The 17,828-nt window shown below is 39.4% G+C and overlaps 1 long non-coding RNA gene across 8 annotated transcripts in view; it reads right to left on the bottom strand.

The window, feature by feature from the left end:
- LOC117314177 (uncharacterized) overlaps nucleotides 1–17,582 on the bottom strand; it is a 118,987-nt gene extending 101,405 nt beyond the window's left edge. For 5 of the 8 annotated variants that reach the window (XR_012324214.1, XR_012324217.1, XR_012324216.1 and 2 more), the window contains exons 1-3: nucleotides 16,888–17,580; nucleotides 12,002–12,196; nucleotides 10,506–10,561 (exon numbers count right to left, since the gene is read on the bottom strand). This is a non-coding gene — a long non-coding RNA (uncharacterized lncRNA). Of the gene's footprint in view, nucleotides 1–10,505; nucleotides 10,562–12,001; nucleotides 12,197–16,887 lie in introns of all 8 variants that reach the window. The other 3 variants (XR_012324215.1, XR_012324218.1, XR_012324219.1) reach the window with 3 other exon arrangements.
- Nucleotides 17,583–17,828: the final 246 nt, after the last annotated feature.

The raw sequence follows: 17,828 nt of genomic DNA, 5'->3' as shown, positions 1-17,828 counted from the left end.
ATCCTACAACTAAAACAAAATCAATGTAACATTTTGTGCATATCTGTCAAGTATTTTTAGTGCTTGTATTGTGTACATATTTGTACTTTTATATATAACTTTTGTCAAAACAATAGATTTCCTTTCCTTTTAGAATTCATTCATTTATTCAATTAAATTTAGCAAATGCTTACTTTGTGCCACGTAGAGATACAATGGATGAGGTTAAAAAACAAAAACAGAAACAAAAACGACATGATCACCACCCTTGTGAAGCTAACAGTCTAGAAGAAACATACAAATAATCATAAAGAGATAAATACTCCAGAGGAAAATTGTTCCAGGAGAACAGGTGACAAGGGAAGCTAGTCGACACTGGGGGGAACACAAAAGGCTTCCTTGAGGAAGTGATGCTTGGAAAGGTGTGGACAATTCACGGACCTCTTCCCCCTACCCCAGCAACTAAACTTCCAAGCAATTCTCTGTTTCATGGAGGGGAAAACCTGCCCTCTCCATTCTCTTCCCACTGTCAGGTAGGCCCAGGGAAGGATCGGTAAAGCCTTCCCTAAGCAGGTGAAAGAGTGGGAATAAGATTTTATTCTTCTCTTACTGCAGGCACCTCGATATTTACAAATGGTTTTTGAGACTACCCCTCTCTTGGTTTTAGGACGAGGAAAGCATCTCCCCACAACCATTGCATTTCCACTCCTACCACTGAAGGGATCTAGAGGTCTAGCCCCAACTTGGGGGGCCTCTGTCAGGGGAGAGCTAGAGTCTATAGTTTTCAGCTGAGGTCCTACTGTCAATTCCTGGGTGACAGAAAAAGGTCTGCTTAACAATTGCACAACTGGTTCCCTATCCTAACTGTATGTTAAAATCACCAGAGATTTGGCCCTTAGCCTCAGAAATTCAGATTTAAGCAGCCTTGGGCAGTACCTGGGTCTCGGGTTTTGTTTTGCTTTGTTTTAAGCTACCAGTGTGCAAAGGAAGCTGACAATTGTCATTTTTGCTATTTCTGTAGCATTTACTACTGTTATCTGCTTCTTTCTCCCACACTCCTATAACTCTTTCTTTCCTTGGTTTCTGATGCTTCATAGCATGTTTAATATTTGATAGGACCAGTTTCCTCTCATTGTTTTCTTTTTCAGAGTTTTCTTGGTAACTTTTCTGTATTTTTTCGTATTAACTTCAGATTCAATTTGCCTAGACTTTAAAAAATGGTGGATATTTTTATTAGAATCAGGTTAAATGAACATATGAACAGTTTTAATCTTTTTGATGTTTAAATTGTCCTATCTTTTCCATTGAGAATCACTTTAAATTGACTTCCAATTCTTTCTAAATTAAAAAAATGGTTATAAAATATCTCAAACATACACAGAAGTGGAAGGAATAGAACACATTCCCTCATGTACACATCATCCAGCTTTAATGATTATCAACTAATGGTCAGTCTAGTATCATCTACACCCCCAGGACGCCCCTACCCACAGATTACTTTTAGGTAAATCCCAGACATTATATACATTATTTAATTCATAAAAATTATAGGAGGTAATAAGTTATAAGGACTCTTTTTTCCAGCTTGAGATATAATTATCATATGACATCGTGCAAGCTTAAAGTGTACAATGTGACAATTTGATACATATATGTATTGTGAAATGATTAAGGGCTTTTAAAAACATAGCCACAATATCACTATCACAACTTAAAAATTAGTAACTCCTTAATATTATTAGATATCCAGTCAGTGTTCAAATTCCCCTTAGGGTCTTATAATTTTTTAAACAGTGGCTTGTTTAAAATGGGACCCAAACAAGGTCCATAACTTCATTTGGTTGATATGACTCAGTTTCTTTTTTCCCTTGCAATAAATTGACAAAATGGGTCATTTTCCCTGTACAACTTCTCACAGTCTGGATTTGTTGATCTCATCCATGTGCTTTTGTTTAACATGTTTCTATGTTCCTGTTCTTGAAAACATCTGGCAAGAACTGGAGGTTTGATCAGATTCAGGTTTGATTATGTGGCAACAATCCTCCTTCACAGGTGCAGGTGTATACTTCCATCAGCAGGCATTTAATGCTTGTTGTCTTTTTTTTTTGTAATGTTACTGGCCATTAATGATCAACATTGGTAGACCCATTATTTTATTAATGGCTTGCAGAATGGTGATATTCTAATTTCTATCAATCCTTCCTTTCTTAGCCAGGATAAAGAAAAGCTTTCCTTCATCAACTATTTGGTTGCTCATATAACAAACGCAGGTTAAATGCTTGATTTTTTTCTCCTTATTTACTAATTTTCAAGAAGATTAGTTGGCTCACTAGCAACCTCCAAAAACAACTATGAGTTTTTTGGTTTGAATAACATGATAACCTCACAGATTTAATGGTATTTGACGTGTTCTACTCCACTGCAGTTGTCATTTTATTGATGCTCAAATTGTCTCACCTTTGGTCACTGCAAGCCTCTTCAGTCTGCCTCCTGAGTCTTTCTGACAGGACACTAGCAGTCTTTGGTAAATGTTTAATTGTATTTCTCTCTTAAACAGTCATATATTAAAGTGCACACTTTTCTCTACCTTGCATTTTTCACTTAATGACCTATTCTAGAAATCTCTCCATACTAGTATACTGAGATCATCTTCATTCCTTTTCTCAGGTACCTATGATTCCATTGTGTAGATGTACCAAAGTTTATTCAACTAGTCTCCTATTGCTGGGTATTTGGATTGCTTCCAGTCTTTTCTATTACAAAAAAAGATGATGATGGTGATGATTTTTTGGACTTGACACCAAAAGCAAAGACAACAAAAGCAAAAATGAACAAGTGGGACAACATCAAACTAAAAAGCTTCTGCAGAGCAAAAGAAAAGATCCACGAAATGAAAAGGCAGCCTACTGAAGGGGAGAAAATAATTGCAAATCATATACCTGATGACAGGTTAATATCCAAAATATTTAAAGAACACATATAACTCAATAGAAAAAAGAAACAAAAAATCCAATTAAAAAACTGGCAGAGAGGGAATTCTCTGGCAGTCCAGTGGTTAGGACTCTGCGCTTTCACTGCCAAGGGAACAGGTTCAATCCCTGATCAGGGAACTAAGATTCGCCAAGCTGCGAGGTGCAGCCAAAAAAAAATAGACAGAGGACCTGAACAGACATTTTTCTGAAGAAGACAAACAAATGGCCAACAAGTACATGAAAAGGTGCTCATTAATGATCACGGAAATGCAAATCAAAACCACAATGAGGGCTTCCCTGGTGGCGCAGTGGTTGAGGGTCCGCCTGCCGATGCAGGGGACACGGGTTCGTGCCCCGGTCTGGGAGGATCCCACATGCCGCGGAGCGGCTGCACCCGTGAGCCATGTGCTCCGCGACGGAGAGGCCGCAACAGTGAGAGGCCCGCGTACCGCAAAAAAAAAAAAAAGAACCACAATGAGATATTACCTTACACCTGTTAGAATGGCTATCAACAAAAAGAACACAAATAACAAATGCTGGCGAGGATGGGAGAAAAAGGAACCCTTGTACACTCTTGGGGGGAATGTAAATTGTTGCAACTACCAAGGGAAACAGCATTGAGGTTTCTCAAAAAACTAAAAATAGAGTTACCATATGATCCAGCAATTCCACTCCTGGGTACATATTCAAAAAATAGAAAATACTAATTTGAAAACATATCTGCACTCCCATGTTCAGTGCAGCATTACTTATAATACCCAAGACATGGAAACAACCTAAGTGTCCATCAATGGATGAAGGATAAAGAAAATGTGGTATATATACAAAATGGAATACTATTCAGCCATAAAAAAGGAAATCCTACTATTTGCAACAGCATGGATGGACCTTAAGGGCATTCTGCTTAGTGAAATAAGCCAGATAGGGAAAGACAAATATTGTATGATTTCACCTATATGTGGAATCTTAAAAAAAAAAAAACTGAACTCATAGATATTGAGAATAGATTGTTTTTTGCCAGAGGTGGGGTGGGAGAGGTAGGTGAAATGGGTGAAGGTAGTCAAAGGTACAAATTTCCAGTTATAAGATAAATAAGTCCTGAGAATGTAATATACAGTATGGTGACTGTATTTAACAGTACTGTATTGTACATTGGAAAGCTGCTAAGAGTAGATCTTAAAAGTTCTCATCACGAGAAAAAACATGTAACTATGTGCGATGATGTTAACTAAACTTATTGTGGTAATCATTTTGCAATATTATATACATATATCAAATCATTATGCTGTACATCTAAAGTTAATACAATGCTATATATCAATCAATTTTAAAATATTTGCATTTTCTGGGCTTCCCTGGTGGCACAGTTGTTGAGAGTCCGCCTGCCGATGCAGGGGACACGGGTTCGTGCCCTGGTCAGGGAAGATCCCACATGCCGCAGAGTGGCTGGGCCCGTGAGCCATGGCCGCTGAGCCTGCGTGTCCGGAGCCTGGGCTCCGCAACAGGAGAGGCCACAACAGTGAGAGGCCCGCATACCGCAAAAAAAAAAAATTAAAAAAAATAAAAAAAATTTGCCTTTTCTGGAAATTTCACATAAATGCAATCATATAGTACACAGTCTTTTGCATCTGGCTTCTTTCACAGGTGGAAAACATTACTGAACAATGCCAAAGCATGTCACTAATCATATGTCCTAGATGCAGAGGCAAACAGGAGGTACTGATAAAGAGTTATGAGGAACAAAATATTGGAGTAAGGCTGATAAATTATGAAAATCAGGACATCAGAGTAAGCCTGATAAAGAATTATGAAAAAGATGATATCAGAGTAAGCTCTATGTAACTGCTTCTGTTTATTAAAAATCGGATGATGTGTAATAACTGTACCTTTAATTCCAGAACTGAAAATCCACTATAGCTTTATGGCCACTTTTGAGTAATTTGCATACACTCTGGTATTTTTTTTGCTCAATAATAAATTTATCTAATTTTATATTTATGAACTGGCATGTTTCTTTGGGTCTCAATCTCTTATTTCTCCTACATAAACAGCATAATGTTTTTGATGTTCATGTATTCTGTACCATGTATAAGCAGTCTGTTCCTTTTTACTGCTGAACAGTACTCCATTGTAAGGATATATAACCTATTCTCATTATTCCTGGTAGTTATGTTCTATAAAGTTGCTTCAAACACTGAATTAGTGAATCCTGAATTATTGCCCCTAGAGGAAATACAGGGTTAGGTTCCTGCAAAATGTCATTTTCATCAACTAATCAATACATAACCTTGTTTTGTGTGTGTTTCTGTTTAAAGATGCCTTATTTAATATATATTGTTAATTCATTAACACTGAACTCATAGCAAACAGCACTATAATTTGTGCCTGAATGAAGCTTATCTAACACATGTATTTTCTGCATAAGGTACTTTACAACCTTGTGTTTAGGAACAGTAGACGGCAGGTCAGCCCTATGCTTGGATGCTATTTTAAACAAAATCACCAACAAAAAGCACAAAAATGTGAAAAAGATGCCACTAAATAGACCGCAAAATAAACACTTGTGTACAGCAAAAGTGCTGAAATAAGAAGGCAGAGTGTCACTCTGTTTGACCTCAGATGGGAACATTTGTTGGGTGACTCAAATTTTCTGCTTCTCTGCACATGTGTATGTCTGAGAATGACCAGGAAATCACTGTCTTGATTTGGGGTTACAAGTAAGTTTTAGAAAGTAGGCAAATTTGCAAATGTGGAATCCATGAATAATGAGAATTGACTGTACTATATTTTATCTATTCATCAGTTGATGGACATTGTGATTGTTTCTACATTTGGGCTATTATGAATAATGTTGCTATGAATACTTGTATACACGTCTCTGTGTAGATACATACGCCTTCATTTCTCTTTAGCAGATACGTAAGAGTAGGATTGCTAGGTCATATGGTAAGTTTATCTTTTTAAGAAACCACCAAACTGTTTTCTGAAGTGGTTGTACATTTTACACTCCCACCAGCAATGTCTCAGGGTCTGAGTTTCTCCATATCTTCACCAACACTTTTTATAGCCTACATTTTGATTATAGCCATTTTAGTGGGTGTGAAGTAGTATCTCACTGCGGTATTGATTTCATTTCCCTAATGACTAATGATTTGGGGAAACTTTTCATGTGCCTATTAGTCATTCATATATCTTTTATGGTGAAATGTTTATTAAAATATTTTGTTCATTTTAGGGGCTTCCCTGGTGGCGCAGTGGTTGAGAGTCCGCCTGCTGATGCAGGGGACACGGGTTCGTGCCCCGGTCCGGGAAGATCCCACATGCTACGCAGCGGCTGGGCCTGTGAGCCATGGCCGCTGAGCCTGCGCATCTGGAGCCTGTGCTCCGCAATGGGAGAAGCCACAACAGTGAGAGGCCCGCGTACCGCAAAAAAAAAAAAAATATATATATATATATATTATATATATATATATATATATATATTTTGCTCATTTTAAAATTGGGTTGTCTTCTTATTGAGCTCTTTCTGTATTCTGGATACAAGTCCATTATCAGATATATAATTTGCAAATATTTTTTCTGGGGCTTGTCTTTTCATTTTCTTTTTTTTAATTTATTTTTTATTGAAGTAGTGTTGAATTACTATGTTGTGTTAATTACTGCTGTACAGCAAAATGAATCAGTTATAATAAATATACATTCTTTTTCATATTCTTTTCCATTATGGTTTATCACACAATATTGAATATAGTTCCCTGTGCTATACAGTAGGACCTTGTTTAACCATTCTATATATAGCAGTTTGCATCTGCTAATCCCAAACTCCCAATCCAACCCCCTCCCACCCCCACCCCCTTGGCAACCACCAGTCTATTCTCTATGTCTCTATGTTTCATAGATAGGTTTGTTTGTGTCATATTTTAGATTCCACATATAAGTGATATCATATGGTATTTGTCTTTCTCTTTCTGACTTACTTCACTTAGTATGATAATCTCTAGTTGCATCCATGTTGCTGCAAATGGCATTATTTCGTTCTTTTTTATGGCTGGGTAGTATTCCATTTTATATATGTACCACATCTGCTTTAACCATTCATCTGTTGATAGACATTTAGGTTGTTTCCGTGTCTTGGCTATTGTACCTTTTCATTTTCTTAATGGTGTTTAATGAAGTACAAAAGTTTTAAATTTTGATTAAGTCTAGTTTTATCTTTTCTGGAATGTGATTTTGGTGTTGTAATTAAGAGCACTTTGTCTAACCCAAGGTCATGAGAATTTTCTCCTAGAAGTTATAGTCTTTATCTACAATCCAATGATTTTAGGAGAATATTATGTTGGCCATTATTGAGCAAATTTTCCCCTAGATTATGACATACCAGTCAAAATGTAGAATTTTAAATGTTCTTTTCAGGAATAATATTTTTAAAAATTTTGCTTATAAATATTTGTATGTTCCATTGTTTTGCTTTTCTCTGTAGGGGACTTCAGTTAAATATTTTGCCTATCTTCTATTATTTTCTCTATAATCCTTTTTTGATATTTGGATATTCTTTTTTCTCATTACTAACCACTCTGTCCCTAACTGCTTTTTGGTTATGTTTAGTTTTCCTTGTGCTTTTTATAATTTAATCTTTATTTTTTGAAGTGGCTTTGTTTTTTCCTTGTTTTTCCTTTGACATCTACTGTTTTATGCTTCACCCCCTTCCATCATCTAGCTGTCACCTTCTATTACCTGGCCATTTCTTTCCTGAGGTCTTTTACTTCTGCTGTGTGATTTTCCTTCTTAGATTCAATTGAAACGTTAAGTTTCAAAGTTCATGCTGGGATGCTGGATAATCTAATCATTTTCATTTTCTTTTCTTTTTTTTTTTTTTTTTTTTGCGGTACATGGGCCTCTCACTGTTGTGGCCTCTCCCGTTGTGGAGCACAGGCTCCGGACGCGCAGGCTCAGCGGCCATGGCTCACGGGCCCAGCCGCTCCACGGCATGTGGGATCTTCCCGGACCGTGGCACGAACCCGTGTCCCCTGCATCTGCAGGCGGACTCTCAACCACTGCGCCACCAGGGAAGCCCCCATTTTCTTTTTCTTTACGTCAACATTTTTCTGTTGAATTTCTTTGTCCTCAGGGACATTTTGTTGCCCCTTTCCATCATTTTCTTACAGCTTCACTGTGAGGATTTTTTTAAATTGTATTTGATTTTCTGAAAAAATCTATTAGCTATAGATTCCTAAGGAGGGTAGAGGAAGGCAACTTCTAGATTTTGCAGTACCAAACAGGTTTGTCCCAAAAGATCTCCCTAATAAAGGTACATCTGAGCAGACCTGAAGGAAGTGAAGTGGCAAGCCAGAAATCCCAAGCATTCTAGGAGAGGGAAGAGCAAGTATGAAGACCCTGAAGAAGGATAACACCTGACATGTTTGAAGAAGAGCTGGGGGCCAATCTGGCTGGAATGGAGTGTTTAAGGGGGAAAGTATAGAAGATGAAGTCAAGGTGCAGACAAGGGAGAAGGAATATAGTTCCAATTAAGGCCTTTGTAGGAAGTGAAAGCATTTTGGCTTTTACTCTGAATAAAATGGGAAACCACTGGAATATTGCGGGCAGAGGAGCTGACAACCTGATTTAAATTCTAGAAGGATCGCTCTGACCACTCTGTTAAGAACTGACTGTAAGGGTGTAAGGGTGAGAGTAAGGAGACTGGATAGGAGGCAACTGCAATGATTCAGGTGAGAAATGATGGAGGCCTGGATCACAGTTATAGGCAGTGGAAGTGGTGAGAAATGACTAGATTCAGAATATGCTTTGAAGGTATAAGTAACTGGATTTCCCCGAAGATTGGATATGGGACATAAGCAAAAGTAGGAGCTCAAGATGACTCCAAGGGTTTTGAACTGAGTAACTAGAAAATGCAGTTGTCATCAACTAAGTTGGGGGAAGACTGCTGGAGGACAAGGTTTGAGGGGCAACATCAGGAATTAGGTTTTGGAAATCAAGTTTGTATGCCTGTCATACATTGTAGTGGAGACTTCCAGTAGACAACTGATTATACATATAGTCTGGAATTCAAGGGAGAGGTCTGGACTAGTTATATATTTAGAAGTAATCAGTACCTTCATAATATTTAAAGCCATAATACTAAAATTAGATGAGTAACTTTAGTTACTCAATCTAGGGAGTTACTTTCCATTAAGATGTCTGAAGCCTGAGCCCTGGGACACAAATGTTTAGTAAGTCAGAAAGAAAAGGCACTAAAACATGAAATACAGATGGAACCTGAAACACCAGTGAGGACCCAGTGGAGAGCCCAAGAACCCATTCACAGAGCAGCCTCCTCTTCTACACTGCCATGAGATCCTGTACAATAAGAGGATAGTCTCTCAAGAAGGGGAAAGGTGGGGAAGGCTACCCTGAAAGACTAAGTATCCCTAAAGAGGCTGAACTGACTCTAACAAGACTCTTTATAATGGAAAGAGACTAGGTTACATTTAATGACTGGCAAATTTGTGATTTTCCCCCTGCCATCAAAGGGAATGGGAGCATTAAGGCAAGTTACAGAAAATAGGGTGCTATATGTTTTAAACATTTAAGTATAGTATGCAAAATTTAGATTCTTCTATATTAATTGACCATGTGATCCAAGACATCCATATTCCTTAGGCCCTATGAATCTCTGACAGCCCTAGAAGATCTAATTTACTCACAGGCCTCAACAGCTTGAAGGGAGATGATGTTGTGCCTTCAACGAGCTATCACAATACAAACAGCTACCATGTACCGAGTACTTACTCTGTGGGTGAGCAGTTTAATACATTATGTTACTTGATGATCACCACAATTTTAGGAGATGAAGACTATTATTAATCCACATTTTAGAGATCAGGGAAAAGAAGCACAGACAAGTAACCTGACCAAAGCAGTCAGAGTAAAATCCCAGTCTGGTTATAGCACCTGGACTTTGATTCACCATATCATATTGCCTAGTCACATCACCTTGAAACTCAGGTTTAATCTACTCAAGACTCCAGGAATCTTGAGGGAAGGGGGGAGGGGCAAAATTAAGGTGACCCAACAGAGACCAACTGAGTCAGGAGGGTTGCAAGTCACATCTTCCACAAGTATAGAGGCACTGACAGACATATCTTGCTCAAATTCTGTCACTCCTACAATCAGTCCTCCTAAGAAGCAATGGGCAGTGGGACTAGTGGTCTATTTTGGGACTATTAACTAGCACAGAGGCTCTGAAAAGCTAATTAATCTCTTGGCAAATAAATGATTAGACCCCATGTAAGAATGTGCTCTCAAATCAGGGAAGGAAAGTAGGTCAAGCAGTCACTGATGACAAATTTTAGCTGGACAGTTTTAGATCTAGTAAGTGATTAATGTTGGCTCCTTTACACTATGGTGAAATATCTGTGGCTCTTTCCCTCACATTCAATGTTAGTATAAAGGACAGATTTTAAAAGTTGCCCTAAAACAGGTTTTCCCCTCCTAGAACTCATTTGCCTTTGCACATTGTTTGATATCAGCATTTCATGTTAGGAGAAATCCACCTACCCTGGTTACAGAGGACTTGATTTACGATGCTAGGTATCCTCAGGCTTTCTCTTCACCTAAAAAAAGAGGGATCATACCCCTTAGAACACATACAGCATTGCCTAAATCATAGGTGGGCAACTGTTTCCAAACATAGGCCACTTGAGAGGTTCCCTTAGTGTAGTTCACACAAATCCCAGGCAAACCATATTGTGTTCTGGGGTCACATGAAAAATGTTAACACAGTAAGTTTCCCATCTCATGCTAAACATACATGTTCTTTCAATTCGACTATTCCAGATGACAATAAAGACCCTATGGTTCAACTCTGGGTTCTACTTTGTATTTTTTTTAAAGCTCTACCTTGCCCATCTTCACTAATCTCCATTTAACTCTTTACCATTGAAAAGACTTATGCCTGGTGAACTATATTATCATTTTGGGTGCTTTGCCCCAAAAGGTGAAGTAGTTTAAGTTTTTTACTAGTCCCCTCCATGGGTCTAACACCTATACTAGATATAGGTGAAAAATAGTAATCATTCTACTCTAAGTATCCAGCTCAAGACCTTATAAAAGTAGGTACTTAATAATTATTTAAAAGATAACTTCCTCCTCCCTTCCTGTCTCAGATGCTCTCTGCAGCCCATATCCATATCTATCTTTTCTGCATTCAATCAGTCCTCATTTTCTGACCACTCATTTTGGCACTTACTTAATATATATTATCCTTGAATGATATATAAATGCTTGATGTGCATGTCTTTCTTAAGAGTGTAAACTCTTTAAAGGATAAGATTTATGTCACCTATCTTCTAGTGCTAGACACATGAATAGTATATAAGAAATGCTCAGTGTTTTGCTTAGATTCTCCTGCCTACAAGAAACAAAGGCTACAGTTCCCTCAAGTAATGAGGGAGACTATTGAAAGAAAAACCAGACAAAGCGAAATAGCCCATAGGAAGAGCAGGGTCTGTAGTAGAATCAGGCTATAGGATATTTAGTATTCTACCACTGTAGAAAGTAGGACCAGGGGTAAAAACCAAATACAAACTGGGGTACTTAGGTTTATTTCTCCCAGGCATACAGACTTGGGTCCCAATGATTCTAGCAGGAAAGCTGGTTTGAAGCTGATACGGTAAAGGATATGGAAAGATAATGACAGTGGGAATGAGAGAGAATTCTCAAAAGAGAAGCTAGGAGTGAGACTGAGAAAAGCTGAGGTTAGTTTCCTTGATCATGGAACGCCTACCGGTTCATGGTTATAGATGCTCATGAGGTCTCGTTGCACTTAGTGCCCTTGCCTTCAGTGAGACATCTACAGTCATCCCCTCAATTCCACCTCCTTTTTGACTCTAGCTGAAATGGGTTTCTCTTTCTTACAATAAAATGATCCCTTTCTATAAACCAATTCCCTACTATAAAATGGTTCCTTATTAAGAGCACAATACAGCATTAGTCTATTAAAGCACCCAAATTATTTCAACCCAACCATGATATTTATTAAAATTGGTTTTTACCTTTCATAACTGAAATCCCTCCTTTTAGGAACTATTGAGAAGAGAGAACATCACCTTCAGTGTACACACTGTAGCTTGCACTGTCTCTTCTGACCATGGAGGGGTTAGAGGAGGGAATGCGAAAAATGCAGACTACACCCAGCTTGAGAAAATTCGAAGTCATAGGGAGAGATGAGTCAGACAAACTTTCAATGGCTGAAAGAAGAAAAGGAGACCAAACTTAGCAATTGACAGAAAGGATAAGATAGAATCTTTCAACAATTATAGACTCTCTGTTGCAGGTCCAGGTTAGGAGACTTGGAGAGAATTGCAGAGCTGGAAACAGAACTAATGCCAAAGATGAACTTGAACTCATGACTAAAAAACAGGGGGTAAGTAAGATGCAGTTTTTTACAGTTCACTGTGGCTGAGCAGGGGGAAGAGATGCTAGGGAAATCTGGTGGTATGGAGTCCCTGACTAGGATTATACAAATTAAAGATGGCTATATGAAAAATATGAAAGTGCAACCAGTTGACCCCAAAGACATCCTAGATATGCAATCCCTGACCCCAAAGTTTTACTGCATCAGGAAAAAGTTACCTTGGCAGAGTCCTTAAGAAACTTCAGGAAAACAAAGACAACAGTAGCTACTGATGCTAGAAGAGTTGGTAGATAAACCAACCTGGCTCACTGAGACCCTTTAAGCAGAGAGACAGTTCTATGGCATGTCTGATGAAGTTTCGTACTCACCCAGGGAACTATGAGTGAGACTGAATTCTCTAATTGAAACTGGAAGGTTTCCAGGTACTATGCTGTCTTCTCTAAGGGTCTCTTAGGAGCCTGGGGCACTTAAGCAGAATGAAGACTGTGGCCACAACTGCCACTAGAGAAACAGGAAATTAGAAAGTCCATCAACAACAGGCCTTCTGAGAACTGATGGGTAAGGCCCAGGATGGCTGTTTCTACTAGCCAGAGAGAACTTTGTCTACTGTGGCAGAGATTATTATAGACTTCCAATAGTAGAATTATTAGCATGAACTGTGAAATTAATCTCAAATTAATCCACCTGTATCTCTGCTAGATCTCTAAATCACGTGATAGGGGTTACAAAATATATTTGCACATTTTAAATCATTCTAGTTTATTCCCTCTCATCCTCATTCCCTTTCCCAAGGTCTAAAGCAGAGCAGTCATTTATGCTCTTAAAGGGTACAACTTCATGGTAATTTAAGTAATTATGACCTGAGTTTAAAGATGCTCTATTTGCTCTTACATTTTTGCCTAATTGCTCACCACTATTTACCACTATTGGTTACTTTCTCCTCTCAAATGCCCTTACCTCTACAGTATAGTACAGGAACCTCATTTGTGCAATAAACATGTTCCTGATAAACTGTAAGAGCTTTTGAAATGCAGTTTTATTTTCCCACAGTTCTGATGATATCAGAGATGTTTTATATTCATCTGTGATTGACCATCAGCCAGCAGTGACTTTCAACTTCAGTTTTAAGTTACTCCACTATAAACCAAGGAGTTCCTCATTTGTAAAAAAAATTTCAATGTTCTATGAACTTTGTTACTGCACAAAAAGGAAAGAACAAATTCTTTCATGATGTGGATTATCCACTAATAATTTATCTTTTCTTTTTTTAGATTTAGAATTTAGTATCTGGGGAGCTACTGTTAATGTCTTCATATTCATGGTACTGGGTGGCCCTGCCTCATCCCAACTTTTTTCCCATTCAACATTTTTCTTTTTAAAGTCAGGCTTACTGAAATATAATTTACATACAACCAAACTGCTCTTTTTAGTGTACAGTTCTATGAGTTTTGAAAGATGCACACATTATATAATCCACATCACACTTCAAGATATAGAAAAGTTCCATCACCCGCATAAAGCCCACTCAAGCCCCTTTGCAGTCAACCCCTCCCAATGCCTAGGCAACAACTGATCTGTTTTTTTCCCCTCTATAATTTTGGCTTTTCCAGAATGTCCTATAAATGGAAGCATCAGTATGTACTTTTGAGTTTACATCTTTCACTTAGAATAATACATCTGAGATCATTTATGTTGTTGTATCAGTAGTTTGCTCCTTTTATTGCTGAGTAGATTCCACTGTATATATGTACCACAATTTGTTATCCATTCACCAATTAATGGGCACTTAGATTGTTTCCAGGTTTTGGCTATTAGAAAATGTGTGTCCAGGTTTTTTGTGAAGTTTTTATTTCTCTTGGGTAAATATCTAGGAGTGGGATTGCTGGGTCTTATGGCAAGTGTATATTTAACATTAAAAGAAACTGCCGAATTGTCTTCCTGTCTCTATCATTTTGTACTCCCACCAGTAATGTCTGGGAATTCCAGTTGCTCTACATCCTCAACAGCATTTGGAATTATTTTAACTACGTAGTGATACTTCATTGTGTTTTGATATGCATTTCCCTCATGACTAATGACACTGAGCACCATTTCTCATGGTCATTCAATTATGCCGATGTTTAAAAAATTAGTTTACTTGCCTTTTTTATCGAGTTGTAGTTTTTCGTATAGTCTGTATATAGTCATTTATCAGATATGTTTTGCAGATATTTTCTCCTAGTCTGCTGCTTCATTTTCTTAACTATCATCCAAAGAACAGAAGTTTTTATAAATTAAATTTTTTTTTCTTTTATGGATTGTGCTTTAGGTGTTGTAGCTAAGAAATTTTTTTGCCTAACCAGAGATGACAAAAATTTTCCAAGTTTTCTTCTAAACATTTTATAATTTTACATTTAAATTTATAATTTATTTTGAGTTATTTTGCATATGGTGCACAGTATGGGTTAACAGGTTGAAGTTCTTATTTCTTCTTGCAAAATGATGTGCAACTATTCCAGCATCATTTGGTTCTTTTCACTATCTTTTGATAAGGTTCTGTTTAGCAGAGAATCTATGTAGAATCTACAAAAAGAAAGGTAACCCTCTAGCTTTGGTGTGAAAATCAAATGGATGGAGATGGGAGGGCAGTTCCCAATTTCTGTGGCGAGAAATGGCTAAGCAGTATGCTTTCCACTCCATATACATGTGTGGTATAAGACAGTCCAGAAAGAATTATCAATGCTCTCTAGCCAAACACCAGGAACACACCGGTGGCTGAACAAGCTAAGCTTACTACTCACTGCAGCAAGGGAGAACACACACTATGGGGAACCATGAGGCATCTCAATATGAGGGTGTTAGAAAGGACTTACATTAAGATTTGGGTTTGTTGGGTGATTTGCTCTAAATTGGATGCTGTCAGGAAGCAGGGGTAATTCTATAATTGGGTACCTTAATAAATCTTTGAGTTTTTTTTTTTTTTTTGGCTACATTGGGTCTTCGTTGCTGCACACGGGCTGTCACTAGTTGCGGCAAGCAGGGCTACTCTTCCTTGCGGTGTGCGGTCTTCTCATTGCAGTGGCTTCTCTTGTTGTGAAGCTCGGGCTCTAGGCACGCAGGCTTCAGTAGTTGTGGCTTGTGGGCTCTAGAGTGCAGGCTCAATAGTTATGGTGCATGGGCTTAGCTGTGCCACAGCATGTGGGATCTTCCCAGACCAGGGCTCGAACCCGTGTCCCCTGCATTGGCAGGCGGATTCTTAACCCCTATGCCACCAAGGAAGTCCCCCTTAATAAATATTACATAGAAAAAGGGAAGACTAGAATGAGGATAAAGCTGTAATTAGTAAAGAAGTAACAGCCCCTCATATAGTCTGATATTTTCAGTCTGTGTATTTCATTTGTTGGCTTAGATAAGGTTCATGTTTTTGTCTGTGTTCAGATATGATTATGGAGTAGTCTTATTTTTGTCCTGATCCATCACAATCATGAAATGGCCTTTTCTGATGCTGATGTTCTCTGAAACAGTTTATATTCAACAGAAGATACCAAAGCCTAGCTGTGCCAGGCCAGCTCCTAGCAACAGAAAGACCTAGCTGATAGCACCATTCCAGCTACTCGATGTCACGGACTGCTTTTCTCTTTCTCAGAATATAGTGGTTAAGGCCCCAGAGTCAGAAAAAATTGTTTGATTCCAGGGTCTGCCTTCCACTAGCTGTGGGCCCTCGAGTAAATTATCTAACTTCTCTATGCCTCAGTTTTCTTATATGAATATGGGGATAATAATAGTACTTGCCTCATTGGATTATTGGAGTACATGTTAGAAACTTAACGTTAAATAAGTCTTAGTTATCATTATTATATCACAGAAAAGATTAAGAAGGATTGGGGCAGAAAAAAGAAAACCAAAAATAGTCCAGGTAATGGTGCCAGTAAAGTCTGCCTAGCATTAATGCTGGAAAGGTCACATATTAAGTGGTTTCTGTGATAACAAGAAAATAGAGTTGCTTCGCACCTCTTCACATGCTGGGTAAACACAACAAACCATAGATCCTGCTAACCATCCAAATCATAGAGTAACAAGATTATTTCATTTCTCCTTTAAGGTCTGGAAAACTGAAATATCTTGACAGTCTCAGAACAATGGTCTAAGTGGATTTAAGCCGCTGCTTTGAAAAATCGGTCATTGGGCTGGAACCACAGACTATATTTGGTCCACTCTATTTAAGACCTGGCTCAAAGGCAGCTCTTTCCTTGGTTAACATGTCCTTTTCTGGGTCTTGTCAATACATATCCTTCAGTTGCCCCTCCCTGATTATTCTGCATTCGAAGAAACACTTTGTAAGGTTATTTACACACATGAGGGTATGTTTTGTCTTGCTAACCGAATTGTGAAGGAAGATCTCACACCTACACAGGAATTGTTTACAGACCCCTTTCACACCCACCATCTCCTTTGATTCTCTCGAAAAACCTATGATGGACTTCCTGTCATCTTCGTTTTATAGGTGTGCAAAGAGAGGCAGAGAAAAGTTAACAGATGCCTCACCTCACAAGGGGTTTAGGTCCAGACACTATCCTCTTACCGCTACACTCTTCTCAACACCTTCCAGAACGGCGAGCAGAGCCTCGGCCTAGGCGGGGAGACCTCAAGAGGCGCCGCGCCAGGCGGCAGATGGCGAGGGAGGCGCGCGAAGCCAGGTTTTCTAATTTCCAACTCACTTCTCTTTTCACTATAAACACCCACTCTCTTCAGCAAACTGCTAGCGCCTGGCGAACCCTCAGCACTGCGGTAAGCGGTGGGTGACGACGACGAACCGTAGTTCTTACTCTCAAGAAGCTCAATTCTAGGGCAGAGGAGATTTCAAATAATAATAATGGTAACAACAACAATAATAAATGAGTAATGTCTCTCAACAACAATAAGTGAGCACTGTCTCTCCTGTCACCCCTGTCACCTGGACAGTATACAGAGGCTCGTAGAGAGCCCCGAAGAGAAGGGCGGAGAGCAGGCCTAGCTCGTCACTCCCCTGAGGGGAAGCAGGTAAGGGAATGTCGAGGCCCCGGACGAAGAGCCGGAGAAACTGGCGACCGTCTCATCTTCTCTAGAGCGAAGACTCAGAATTCGGATCGACCGTTACTCGCGGGGACTTCTGGAAGCCGCAGTCGTTACTGCTCGGTCCGCAGGGCCGCCGCCTACGGGCTCTCGAGGCCCCGTGCCCCTCGCCCGATCTGATTGGACGGCGGGGAAAAGGGGCGGGAGGCCCAGGAGGAGGTCCGCACAGGCCGGCCCTGGGTTCTCGCGGTGCCACCAGGCAGGCGAAGGGGCGGGAGTTGGCCGGCGGGGCGGGAGGTATCCTGGCGCGTGCGCACGTCGGGAGGCGACAGGCTGGGGGTGGCTGGGAGGGCTGGGCAGTTCGAGAAACGGGTGGGCGTGTGCCGGATAGGAGCGGGAGGGGCTCGGGGTGCGCGTGCGCGTCGGAGCGCGAG

Source organism: Tursiops truncatus, chromosome 11 (assembly GCF_011762595.2).
Source record: "Tursiops truncatus isolate mTurTru1 chromosome 11, mTurTru1.mat.Y, whole genome shotgun sequence".
In the NCBI taxonomy this organism is placed as follows: Eukaryota; Metazoa; Chordata; class Mammalia; order Artiodactyla; family Delphinidae; genus Tursiops; species Tursiops truncatus.
Note: the sequence above shows the minus strand (reverse complement) of the source record. Positions and strands in the feature narration are given on the sequence as shown.